This window comes from Ursus arctos, unplaced genomic scaffold (assembly GCF_023065955.2).
Source record: "Ursus arctos isolate Adak ecotype North America unplaced genomic scaffold, UrsArc2.0 scaffold_28, whole genome shotgun sequence".
Taxonomy (NCBI): Eukaryota; Metazoa; Chordata; class Mammalia; order Carnivora; family Ursidae; genus Ursus; species Ursus arctos.
Window position 1 is genome coordinate 26,914,107 of NW_026622963.1, and position 13,160 is coordinate 26,927,266.

The window sequence follows — 13,160 nt, forward strand, 5'->3', positions numbered from 1 at the left end:
AACAAACAATTTCAACGTGAGTCCAATATTGAATAAGCTTGTTAGCGCCTGTTAAACACAATGTTTCTGTGCAGAGTCCTGACCTCAGCGGCCCTACAACTCATCCTCGAGGGGATGTTCTTATTAAGTGGCTCAGTCTCCCCAGAGGGATGTTAGCCAAACATTTCTCGCTGGGTTTTAAGGCTGTTTGCAGTAGCGGTACCCACATCTGTCAGCAATGTAATCCAGAATCGCTGGTCCTCGCTCAATATTGTCAAAGGCTCATTTAAGAGTATGGTTTAAAAAGTACACAGCCTATGATTTCTTTCTTTCTTTCTTTCTTTTTTTTAAAGATTTTTTATTTATTTATTTGACAGAGAGAGAGACACGGCCTGTGAGAGAGGGAACACAAGCAGGGGGAGTGGGAGAGGAAGAAGCAGGCTCCCAGCGGAGGAGCCTGATGAGGGGCTCGATCCCAGGACCCTGGGATCACACCCTGAGCCGAAGGCAGACGCTTAACGACTGAGCCACTCAGGGACCCCTAGCCTATGATTTCTAACAATTTTCTAGAACAGATTGTTGACTCAAGCCTGATCGACAGAGAACCAGGAGTGTGGACTCCATATTGTGGCTATTCACTGGCTCCTACGCTCTAGTCTTGGCTCTTGGTCTATCATTATTGGCTGACACTGAGAATCGTGATCAAAATAAAATCCTAGAAAACCATTATTAGATCGATTAGAAGATAGACTGGAGCTGCACCTTGGAATACCCCTTCTTTGCTGCAGTGTCAACCTTTTCATCACTGCCTTGCGTCTCTTGAAAAAATAAATATATCCCCTTGTTCAGTAACACTCTCCAGCCTCTTGGCCATCTCTCTGCTCCTCTTCAGGGCTAGGCTTCTGAACAGAGTTGACTTTGCACCCTGTTTCTACATCCTCACCCCTACTCATGCCTCATCTACTATAGTCTAAGGAAAGTTCAGTGATATGGAAGATGAACATGGGAAATACAATATCCACCTAATAACATTTCACTTGATGTTCATCTTTCCCTTAATCTGTTTTGAGAGATTTCTGGGACTTTATGGTTTAGGTCAACAATTTAGTTTCTGGCAATTTCTGTTGGATGATTTTGCTATTTTTAAATTTTTTGGTATTCATATTTTTAATGTTTTCTTCATAGCTTTCCCCCCTTCTTTTTCCCCTAACACTCTCTTCTTGTTTTATGGGTTAAATAGGCTCTTAAACCTTTGTTTGGATGTTGATTTGATTTTTGTTTTTGCTCTTTAGTTCTTTTCCCTGCCCCCACCCCACCCCCACCGGGCTATTGTTCTTTTTCTTTTTCCTAAAATTCTTTCTTGCAAAATCTGGGTTTTCCTCACATGCTTTGTGACTTTGGGCTATCAGAGTATATAAAAAAACCAGCTTGATTATTGTGGTAGATGGAGTGAGTCTTCCCCCCCCCCCCCGCCCATCGTGTGTGTGTCTCCTACATGAGACTCCCCCCACCCCCCGAACAGGAGAAATGCCTGAGCTTTGTGGAAATCAGTTGCATCTCTCCAAAAGCAATCTTTTTGATTTCGTACGCGGGCAGGGAGCAGGCAGGGAGCTCAGGGGCCAGCAAGTAGCAAGGACTGACTCACAGGTGGGAACATTTAATGTGTAATTGACTCTCCTGGGTGTCAAAATCTTGTTTTAATTCCATCTGGATCTTGTTTTAAGGACTTCAGTTATCTCAACGCTCTTCTCTGTTTCTCTCAGACCCCAGCACTTAGACCACGAGTGCTCTTCAAGATGCTATTTCGAGTTGTGTAGGAAAGTGTTCATAGGATTCTACCTAGTGAGAAAGTGCTGCAGCCAGCAGCTCTATAAATGTCAGTGATGGAAAGGAGTTGCCTTACCCAGCGAATCTTGAAATAGAGGTTTAACCTTGAACCTGGATGACTGCCGCCAGCCCTCTGCTCTGAGTGATCTTTACCCCAACTTGGTGTCCCTCAGACTGTTGGGAAGAATACCCTTCACCTGCGGGTATTCGTGGATTTCTGTGAATTTCTCTGCTTTAGTTGTCTTCCCACTCAATCTCTTTTACTTTTATTTTCTACCATAAGAAATAGCTTCAAATTTCATATCTATTCACGGTACCCATTTAAATGCTGAGCACAGATATTTAGTATGTATTTTAAAGTCTCTTTACTGTTATTTGTGTGGGAATTATATGTATGTGGGAATTTGGGCAGGATGGGAATTAAACACAGGAGCTCAGTTCTACCCATTATTTATTGGAAGCTCCTTTCCTGCTGCAGCTCTTTCTCCTGCAGCCTTTCTTTCTGCTGTCAGGATTCAAGACCCTGGTTTCACAAAGCTGTCCGCCATGTTTAACGCACCCCTATTAGTCACCACGATGCGTTTCGGCACAATGTGAGATATAAGTGAGTTAATTGAAACACGTATGAGAAATGCAGACAGGGTCAGGTATGGAGGGTCTGTGGGAAAAGGGGTCAATGTGACCAGCTGGGGCTGCAGATATGCACAGAGGAGCCAGCACAATGGTCTTTACAAAGGGAACAACTGAGCTAATTCTTGAAGAGAAAAAAGGCACTGAGTCACAAAGAAGACCCAGGACAGAGAGGACAGGGTGAATGAAGGCGTAAGTGAGAAAGTACTACGCACAATGGAATCCATGAATAATTCCATATGACTGGAGGGGAAGGAGTGTGTGGGGAATGAAGTAAGATGCAAACTAGGAAGCCAGATCCTGAAAGGCTTTGTCTATTGTGCTAAACAGTTTGGAATTTACCCTAAAGGCAGCAGTGACTCAGGGAAGGATTTTAAAACATAGGGCCGACATCATTAATAAAGGCTAATGTTTAGGAAGGATGTGCTAGGCGATGTTCTAAGTGTTTCACATGGATTAAGTTATTTCATCCTCATGACAATCTGATGAGGCAGATGCTATTAATATCCTCATTTTTCAGTGAAGAAATTGACTATAAAACATAAATTCCTCAACATAAATTCTTCATGTGTGTACTGATGGATCTTGAAATTCTGGTGCTGGGTCTGGCATAATAAATGTGTGATGAATGAATGAATGAATGAATGAATGAATGAATGAGACACAGAGATTACTCCCAGTGAAAAGGCAGAGCCAGGATTTGAAAAGGGGAGGTCTGACCCCAGAGCCATCATATTTAACCACTATCATTGTGTCTACATTAAAAAAAGAAAAAAAAAGATAACTTGGGGCAGAAGGAGTAGAGTCTGGAATCTGACAGATCTGGAAGCAGCTTCACCACAGAATTGAAAGCATCACCTTGTTACTGAAAGTGTAATCATTGAATGTTAATTTAAAGAAAACACTGTGAAAATACTATCTATTTACTCTCTCTCTGTGAGGTTGACGATTTTGTCTATTTGTTTAGTGTTGCATCCCTAGCACTTCACAGAGTTTCAGGCATAGAATAGTTGATCAGTAAATATTTGTTGAATAAATGAATAAGAAAATGGTTACATAAGTTTGCAAATACCGCATACCGGATCTCCCTTTTGGTGATTCATGACCCACATTAATATATTAATGGTAAGAAAGAAACCTGTTCAATTTTTTTTAACCTCATGTTCCCAAATTTCATTTACCTTCACACCTTTTTATTCTTAGAATTAGTGTTTTCCTTAGAATTACTACATTGGAATTAGAAAGACTTTGGAGAAACCTTCCTTCCGGAAGTTTCTACTCAATCTATTGCTGTAGTGTCAAGTTGTTTTATATCTTGTAAAATATCTATAGGGTACCCACTGTTAATAAGGCAAAGAAACGGTCTTAGATAATGACATAACAACCCCAGAAGGAGGGAAAGTGTTGCCACTTGGGTTAAGTGAGCAACACTGTCCGGCAGGGCTCTGTAGGGTCTGTAGAGATTCAGTTTCCAAGGGCACTGATGTGGAAAAAGAAGAGATGAACAGCCACAATTCTAGCATAAGTCTGCATTATGATATGGATTACTGTATAAATACCTGTGATGCTCCTGGGTCTGCCTGTTTCACAATCCCTTGCCTTTCCCCTGCTTCTGTCTCAAACCATTTATCTTTGGAGGAAGGTAAATCTGGTGGTGGTATCTCCTAGAGTCTCTGGTCATCTGTCTTCCAGTTGGGTTCAGTCAATGGGAGGCACTGGCAAGAAGAGGGTGGGAGACACTGAGATGTTTTTCTCCCTTCTTTACTGTCTTAGATGGTATCTCCAGTAGCATTGCCCCATTTCCTGCTGTACAAGACCACTGTGGTACTTGGTTTTTTTGGGATGACATCAGCCCCGGGGATATCAGAACATCACAACTTCCTTCACCAATCCTGACTCAGGGTGACGTGGCGGCGGCTCTCTGATGCTAATTCCTAGGGTACCTCGTTGCTCCTTATTTGGCTTCTGAGCTTCCTCATTGCCTCCGAAACCAATGCCCTGCATTAAATTCCTTCAGCTTGGGATGCCTGGGTGGCTCAGTCAGTTAAGCAACCAACTCCTGATTTCGGCTCAGGTCATGGTCTCAGGGTCATGAGATAGAGCCCCACATTGAGCTCTGTGCTCAGCCGTCAGCAGGGTGTCTGCTGGAGATTCTCTTTCTCCCATTCCCTCTGCCTACCCTGCTCTCTCTCTCTTTAAAAATAAAATAAATAAATCTTTAAAAAATAAATTCCCTCAGCTTCCAGTACGTATGGTTGTTTTTGTTTTCTTAGTCATGCTTTAAAGATCCAGTCAAAAACAATAAAGAAAGGAAAGAGTGCTATTGGGATCATCTTTCTAATTTCAGAATGAGTGGTTTAGCTGCAAGATGAACTTCCATCTTTGGAAATGTGAAGATTCTGTAAATGGCATTTCCTCAAGTATGGTCCAAGGATCATCTGCTTCAGAAATCTCTAATAAGTTGGGTAAAAATGTGTATTCTTGGACTCATCTTTGGCCTGCTAACTCTACGGAACATGGCTAGGGAATCTGAAATTCCAACCAACTCTCTATGAGAATCTTATAAAAAATAAAGTTTGAGATCAGTGGTCTGCCATCTTCTATCTTCTGAGAATGTTTTGCAAACAAGTGACATGATGTAGGTCTTAAGATAATCTGAAAAGTTTTCCATTTACTGTATTTCAAGAAATGCCATCTGTCAAATCAAGACTTTTAAATGAATTTGGTTAAATTTTTTTTGGTTAATTTTTAAAATGCCCCATTTTATGGATCTTCCAGAAGTAATCTTCAGCAGGGGTGAATATGTTTCACGCGCTTCTAAGGAACTTCACAATCCAAAAGATAGTGGATATACGAAATATAAAAAACTATGTGCAGACTAAAATTTTATGCCTTTCTTGCTAGACGAGTGATTGCCAAATTTGATTTTATCATACCCTAAGGAAAGTTAACTTATGTAAGGGGTATCGAGTACTTTGAATGCATTTGTAATAAAAATAAGTTTTTAGACATTGCTTGAAATACTCATTGTCCAACAATTCTAAAAGACACTAAACAGATAGTTTGCTTTAGTTATAAAATAGGGTAATAACCATTTCTTAGTTTAGGTTCCCCTAAAAAGCAAAGGTTGAAGCAAGCTCTTGCAGGTAATTTGTTTTGAGAAGTGAATTAAAAGAGGAGGAATGGGAAAAGCCAACCCAAGAGTGTGCTATCAAGTTGACTGTGACTAACAGGAGCAAGGGCCAGATTCTAGTAGGAAAACTTTGATAAAGGGATAAATAAATCCAGTTGGATAGAAGAAGGGAACATTTATCTACCAGCCCTTTTTCTTCACTGGTCAAAGGTTGTCTAATGGTATCACTGACTCTTTGCATGAAGGGTGTAGCCATGTGTATTGGTTGGAATGGCTGAACTGCTCTCTGTACCCACTCCAGGCAGTGGTGGCCAATTTACCTGGGGCAAGCTACTGGGAGTTTACACCTGCACACAGTTGTTGCTTAATAATGGCTTCTGTAAAAAGGAGGGCAAAATATGACCCGTACCTTGAAGGCATATGATACCTTCCTTTTTAGGTATTTATAATCATCAGAAATTATCCCCCTCCCCAGGCAAAGGAGTGTGGGTTTTTTCAAATACACGAATTATAAATATTTTATCTCCAGAGATGGTTTTTGTATTTTTAGTCTCGATTATGTTTATGCCTCATCTTTTTTCCTCCTGGTCTGATGGGAAACATTTATCCCTTTGTAGTTAACATGCAAAACTTGGAAAGAACCCATGAAATAAAAGCAGGTTAAAATAAATTCCCTAGAAGCTATGCCTTGAAATTGTTTATTTGCTAACTGGAGAGAGTCTTGTTGGACACTGAGCAGATTATAAAGTTGCCACAAAAAGGACTTCTAAGCATAGGGTGCTTTTAAATCATTCTGATGGCAACGTAAGCTATGGCATAGTGGAACCATTTGAAAAAGTGCAAGACGTGTCCCCTCACACTTTCTTAGGATAAGCACAATGACTCATATCTTTTCTTCTCTGGATGGTCTCAAAGTCCTCCATATCAGTTTCTACCCCAGGTCCCCTCCGTGTTTCTCACTGTTCCTCACCATACCTGCCCTTCATCTGCACTATTTGTTGTTGTTGTTGCTGTTGTTTAAATAGGAAATGAAGGGAAGAACATTCTCTATCTTTCCTGTTTTTTTCTGCTAGTGTAGATCCATCGTTATGTACCTATATCTAACCCTGTATGTTTCCAGAAACTATTCAGGCTCTCGGTGCTGGTTTATAGTCCGGTTCTTGTGTATTAGTAAGAACATAGACCCCAGATTTGGTTAATCCTGGGTTTGAATCCTGCTCCAACACCTATAAGCTGTATGAGTTTGAAATGCCCTTAACTTATTTGGCCCTCATGCTACCTTCTGTGAAACAGGGCTAATGATATCTCTCTTATAGGCTTATAATGAAACCTGAAGGAGGAAGTAGATGGAAAAGGGTTTAACACAGTGTCTGACATATAATAAACATTTCATAAATGGTCTTTGTAATTAATATTTAGTGCTGTCCACAATTTGTTCTTTTCATCTCCATCTCTAGGTGTTATCTGTGGGTTTAACAATAAATGTATAGACATGATCCTGGTAATAGGGACTTGAAATCAATCCTGTGGACTGGCTTTAAAGTAATGCTCTTCGACCCAGAGTGTTAATGAACTACACGCATGGAGAAACTCAAACAGAAACAAAACCGAGCATGTGTTGTTAACAGCCGACTTAGACAGCAGACATGGTTCCTAGAAGAAGCCTCGAAGCAAAACCTCAGGACTTCTACTTAGTTAGGAGAAGGCAACAGAGAGCTGACCTGCTTTGGATGAGAACTTCAACTGTGGACAGTTCTTTATTGAATTTCTCAAAGTCGGAAATAGCAATACATTTTGTGCTGTATCTGCAAATGTGTAAAAAGAATGCAAGCTTCCTATGTGCACAAAGAGGAAATGGTTATTGGCTTTATTTTGTGCTCTGTAATCCCACACAAAGTGCAGTCAATACAACACAGTACAACAACAACATTTTACTTAAGTCGGTGGTGGTTCAGATGGGCAGCATGAATGCCGACGGAATATAAAGTTGTGCTCCGACATGTACCCAAGACACTACAGTGTACGCATTGGCCACACATGTGAGTAAACAAAAAGCTTTTATACCAAAGAGGAGACAAAGAGCTTTGAAATTCCTTATTTATTTATTTATTTATTTATTTATTTATTCATTCATTTATTTTAAATGTTATTTATTTGAGAAAGAGAGAGCAGGGAAAGGGGCAGAGGGAGAGGGAGAGAATCCCAAGCTGACTCTGTGCTGAGTGAGTGCAGAGCCTGATGCAAGGGTCCATCTCACAACCCTAAGATCATCACCTGAGTGGAAAACAAGAGTTGGATGCTCAATGGACTGAGCCCCTCAGGCACCCCTAGCTTTGAATTTTCTCAAACACTTATTAACATACCTTGGATGTGATATCAGGAAGGCAGGATGGGACTATGATTGGAGTAGCGTGAGCAGAAATCTAACCAACAGCCTTTGACTCTATTTGGAGAGACACTGTGAAAAATAAGGAAGGGTGGTCATTTTGAAATGCAGGAAAGGGATTCAGAAAGGCAGAATTCCACAGGGTTTATCTAAAGACTTCCCAAGAAAGAAAGCCACTGGATGTGATAAGCAAGAGTCCTGCCATCATAAAGGTGTTTTCTTCTAAGGAACGATGCTAACCTGATCTTCATCGGTACACAGTAGCATCACAATAATCTCCGCAGACAGTTTTTTGAACTGAGAATTGCTCACTGGAAGAGTCATGCTTAATTTTGAGGTCTCGTCATCTCCAAGGCAGAAACGAAGTCTTGAAGTTATTCACATTTTGTATAGCAATCTTATCTGAACACGGACATTCCGCATTATCAAGGTCAAAATATAGGTGTAGATGCTGTTCCACGTACTTGGACACACATCTCAGACTTGCTCCTGGCTGATCCAGCTCATCCTTTCCACCCACCCAGGGAGCATTTCTTACCAGCCTCTAAAGTCAGGTCACTCTCTGCCGCGGCCAGCCATACTCCACCCCATGACTTGATCGCTTTCATTGCTCAGTGTGAATTTCACTGCAGCAATTTCACTCTCTGACATAACTTTATTGTGCACTTATTTTTGCTTGTGTACTGCATGTCTCTTTGTACAATAATGTAAATTCTGTGAAAGAGAAGGCTTTGCCTTTCTTGTTTAAAGCTATGTCCCCAGTATGCAAGAGTGACTGATGCATAGTGACCAATCATAAATATTCATCGAATGAATATATTAGAAAATGAATAAATAAATATTGTACTAGATTTGTGGTTACTTTTTTCTGCTGTTCATACCCAATACCACAAATTAATTTTATCAAATCATCATCTTTCATTTCAACTCAATCATTACAGCTCTTAAAACAATCTTCCCACCTTCTCTCTGAGAGATGTCTGGGCAAGTGCAGTGTTCCCTGAACCTTGCGGGAGCCACATTCATGGAGGATTTTTCTAGTACTTTCTAATGCTGATGCAGATGGTGATGATGGTACCAACATCCAGACTTGTCATGCATTATCTCATCCAATCCACACAACCAAAAGGATGTGAGCATTACCATCCACACATCAGAGATCGGAAGGTCCAACTCCTCAAAAGTACAATAGTGTGCCCTATGTCACTGAATGGGAAAGTGTCCGGGGAAGGTCTTTCTGTTCTCAAAGCCCAGATTGCTTCCAAAGAATATCTCCACTATGTTATGTTGCTTCCCTTTCAACTTAATTCCAGAATATTCTTTTTTTTTTTTTTTAAGATTTTATTTATTTATTTTCACAGAGAAAGAGACAGGCAGCGAGAGAAGGAACACAGGCAGGGGGAGTGGGAGAAGCAGGCTCCTGGCGGAGGAGCCTGATGCGGGGCTCGATCCCAGAACGCCAGGATCATGCCCTGAGCTGAAGGCAGATACTCAATGTCTGAGCCACCCAGGCGCACCAATTCCAGAATATTCTTGCCCCTACAACCTAGAAACATTTCTGTGAGTAAAACTAAATCAACAAAGCGCCAGAGAATATGGCAAAATTTAGTCACCATGAAAACTTTTTTTCAAACTTAAATACCATTAAGTTTGTCTTAAATATACAATTCGTCTATTAGTCTTCTTAAATATATAATTAAAACTATTAGCATTCCCAGGGTGCCTGGGTGGCTCACCAGGTAAGCATCTGCCTTCGGCTCAGGTCCTGATCCTGGGGTCCTGGGATAGAGCCCGGTGTGGGGCTTCCTGCTTAACGGGGAGTCTGCTTCATCCTTCCCCTCTCCCTCTATGTGCATGCTGTCTTTCTCTCTCAAATAAATAAATAAAATCTTTTAAAGAAAAGCTAATAGCATTCACTACCTAAGTTATCTATTCACTGATCATTATAGGAAAATGCACCCCTTTGTCCATTTTACCTGTTGTATGTTTCAATGCATTACTTAAAACAAACCAATTTCCTAGGCCTGCACTGTCCAAAATGGTATCCATTAACCATATGGGGCTCTTGAACCCTTGAAATGTGGCTGGTCCAAATCAAGATGTACTCTAAGTGTATCACTGAATCATGAAGACTTTGTATATGAAATGAACATAAACTATCTCAAGAATTTTTTGAATGCATGTATAAATGTTAATATTTTGGGTTTATTAGATTAAGAAAAAATATATTGTTAAAATTCCTTTCACCTACTTTTTTGTGTGGTTAGTAGGTATTTATAAATTACATACGTGGTTCACATTATGCTTCCGATGAACAGCCCTGGCCTCTGTAGTCTTAGTGATATCAGTTCAACCCATTATCTTTAAGGTAGTCTGTTATATTTGCAATGTATCATATTCTGTTCTGTAAACTGCCAACCGCCATCCATTTTTACTTCCGGAACCTATACCTAGCGTTGGGTCTTTATGAGATAATGTCCATTAGGAGTGGTTCTGTGGTGGGGGGTAACCCCAGCTGCTCTGTAAGGTCAATCTGATGGTCCAGAGTTGGGACTTGCTTACAACAGCTCATTGTCTGAACCAGACTTGGGCTTTCTTATGTGTTCTGTATTTGTAGCCCTAATTACGGCTTCCAGGGTCAGGCACTTTCAGGCAGTTAATAACCAGTTTGACTAAAAGTCCATCAGCTTTCCAGCCATTCATTAAATGCTAGGAAATGCCTTACCCCAAGGTCAATACTGCTTAGCTCAGTCATACTTTATGATCGAGAGAAAGAATGCTTTCCTCTTCATTGTCAATAGTATTGATTGGCAGTTCTTTGGGTGGCCCTGGTCATTTTTACTTGCCCTCCCTTTGTTTTCAACTGCCAAGGAGGTGACATCATCTTTCTTTTCACAATATGGACATTATTGCAATGCTGAAAGCCCAGTACAAGGAGATCCACTGTCAGACATTGGGCCTCACCTCTTCATTATTATTGTAAAGTGACTCACAGGGGAAAGGAACGGAGGAGCAAGGAGGCCCATGCCATAAACTGTACGAGTCACCGGCCTGATAAACTACCATCTTTACCACCAGCCACAATGCTCCCATTAAACTCAAAGAGAAGAGTAGGTATGACTAATTCTTCCCTTTACCCGCCAAAAATAAATCACAGCACCAAGCTGGAATGAGACACAGACTTTTCCAGGATGAAGAGTTGAGTTGGAGGCTGAAACACTGGAAACATTTTGAAAAGGAGCCAGGCGGCCTGAGCAGGGGATTGCTGAACAAGCTTCCCAGAGCAGATCCTTCACATAAAAGCTGATTTGTCAGAAGCAGCTGGAGTGACTTGCGGGATATGGTGGCATTTATGGGATTTTATTAGATGCATTGTCCTTTTCAATAGGTCATTCATTAATTCATTTACACGAGCCTCTGTCCTTCATAGACCTTCACAAATTGTTCACGTTTAGGGACCATTCCAGATTTCTCCCCCCAGAGCTATGAATCTAATGGGATAGACTGGTGATGGGTCGTAAGGAGGGCACGTATTGCATGGTGCACTGGGTGTTACACGCAACTAATGAATCATCGAACTTTACATCGGAAACTGGGGATGTACTGTATGGTGACTAACATAATATAATAAAAAAATTAAAATAAAATAAAATACAATTCATAGCAGCTTATATGCACAAATATTTTGTTTGTACCTGAATCTCTGAAGTTTGTTGGTGTTGGGGTCTGACCAATGGCAGATTAAACTCTAATATTTCGTGTTTTGGAGTCTTCATCTATAAGATGGGGACACTAGGAAGTCATTTGTAGGGTAAAATATATAAAGGATCTATTAACAATGCTAGAGCCTTGTGGATATTATCACGGTGATTGGGTTAGCACACAGTGGAATAAAATGGCTAATGCTTTTTATTACTTTGGGTCAGAATCAATATATTTATATAGCCAGTATAATAGTTGATATATATGAAGGGCCAAATAATTGGTTCCTTTTATTATTGCCATTATAATTGCCTTTATCTAACCCTGACATTTTTGGAATGTTGAAGTGTCATTTTGAATCCAAGATCCATTCCGAAAACGTTAATAGAACAACGAAGATGTAATTAAGGCAAAACTGTTTGCTGTTGTTTCAGATCATGTCTCAGCCCCATTGCTGGGAGACAGACATCTGCCCTTTGGACAGACTGGAGAGGACAGAGATGAAAAGGACATGCTCTTCAGTGAGACCCCTTGCATGTAAATCCTGGTTCCATCACTTCACTATCATGTGACTTGAGGCAAGTTACTAACCTCTGCATGCTGAGGCATGGATCCCTGACCTGGAAAGCAGAATCACAGTCTCAAGAAGATATTTGAACCCTCCTGGTCATAGCAGCATTGTTCCCAGTAGCTAAAGGGTAGAAGCAACCTGAATGTCCATCAACAGATGAATGGATAAATAAAATGTGGTTTATGTACACAATGGGTTATTATTGAGCCATAAAAGAAGAAAATTCTGGCGCAGGCTACAACACGAATGAACCTTGAAGACATTATGCTCAGTGAAATAAGCCAGCCACGAAAAGACAAATATTGTGTGATTCTACTTATACAAGGCACCTGGAGTGTTCAAATTCATAAAGACAGAAACTAGAACAGCAGTTTGCGGATCCTGGGGGGAGGGAAGAATGGGAAGTTGTTTAATGGGGACAGAGCTTCAGTTTCGCCAGACAAAAAAAGAGTTTTGGAAGTGAATGCTGTGGATAGTTGTGTAATAATGTGAATGCATTTACTGCCACTGAAACTTACACTTAAAAATGGCTAAGATGATAAATTTTGTTATGTGTATTTTACCACAGTTAAAAAATTAAAATAAAAGAACCAGAGTAACAATATCAATTTCTTTGCATTTCTGCTTAATGGACTAAATGGAAAAATGTCTTCCATGATGTAACCCACTGCTGGGCACTTAAGTACAAATCAAATAAATTGTAAGTTTAAAAACAAAGTTGCAAAAACAAAACACGGACACCAACCAGCTATGGAAATTCTTTGAATTCACAACCGTTAGCTCTGAGCTGACAGGTAAGGCTGAAAACAGGCCTAAGTAGTTCTTCAAGACCTGGAGTGCCAAGGTTAGAGGCGGGCCCAAGGTGAGGTCCTTAGCAAGATGAGACTTCATCTGAGCAGAGAAATGGTGATCGCTTAGTCTAAGAAAATCCC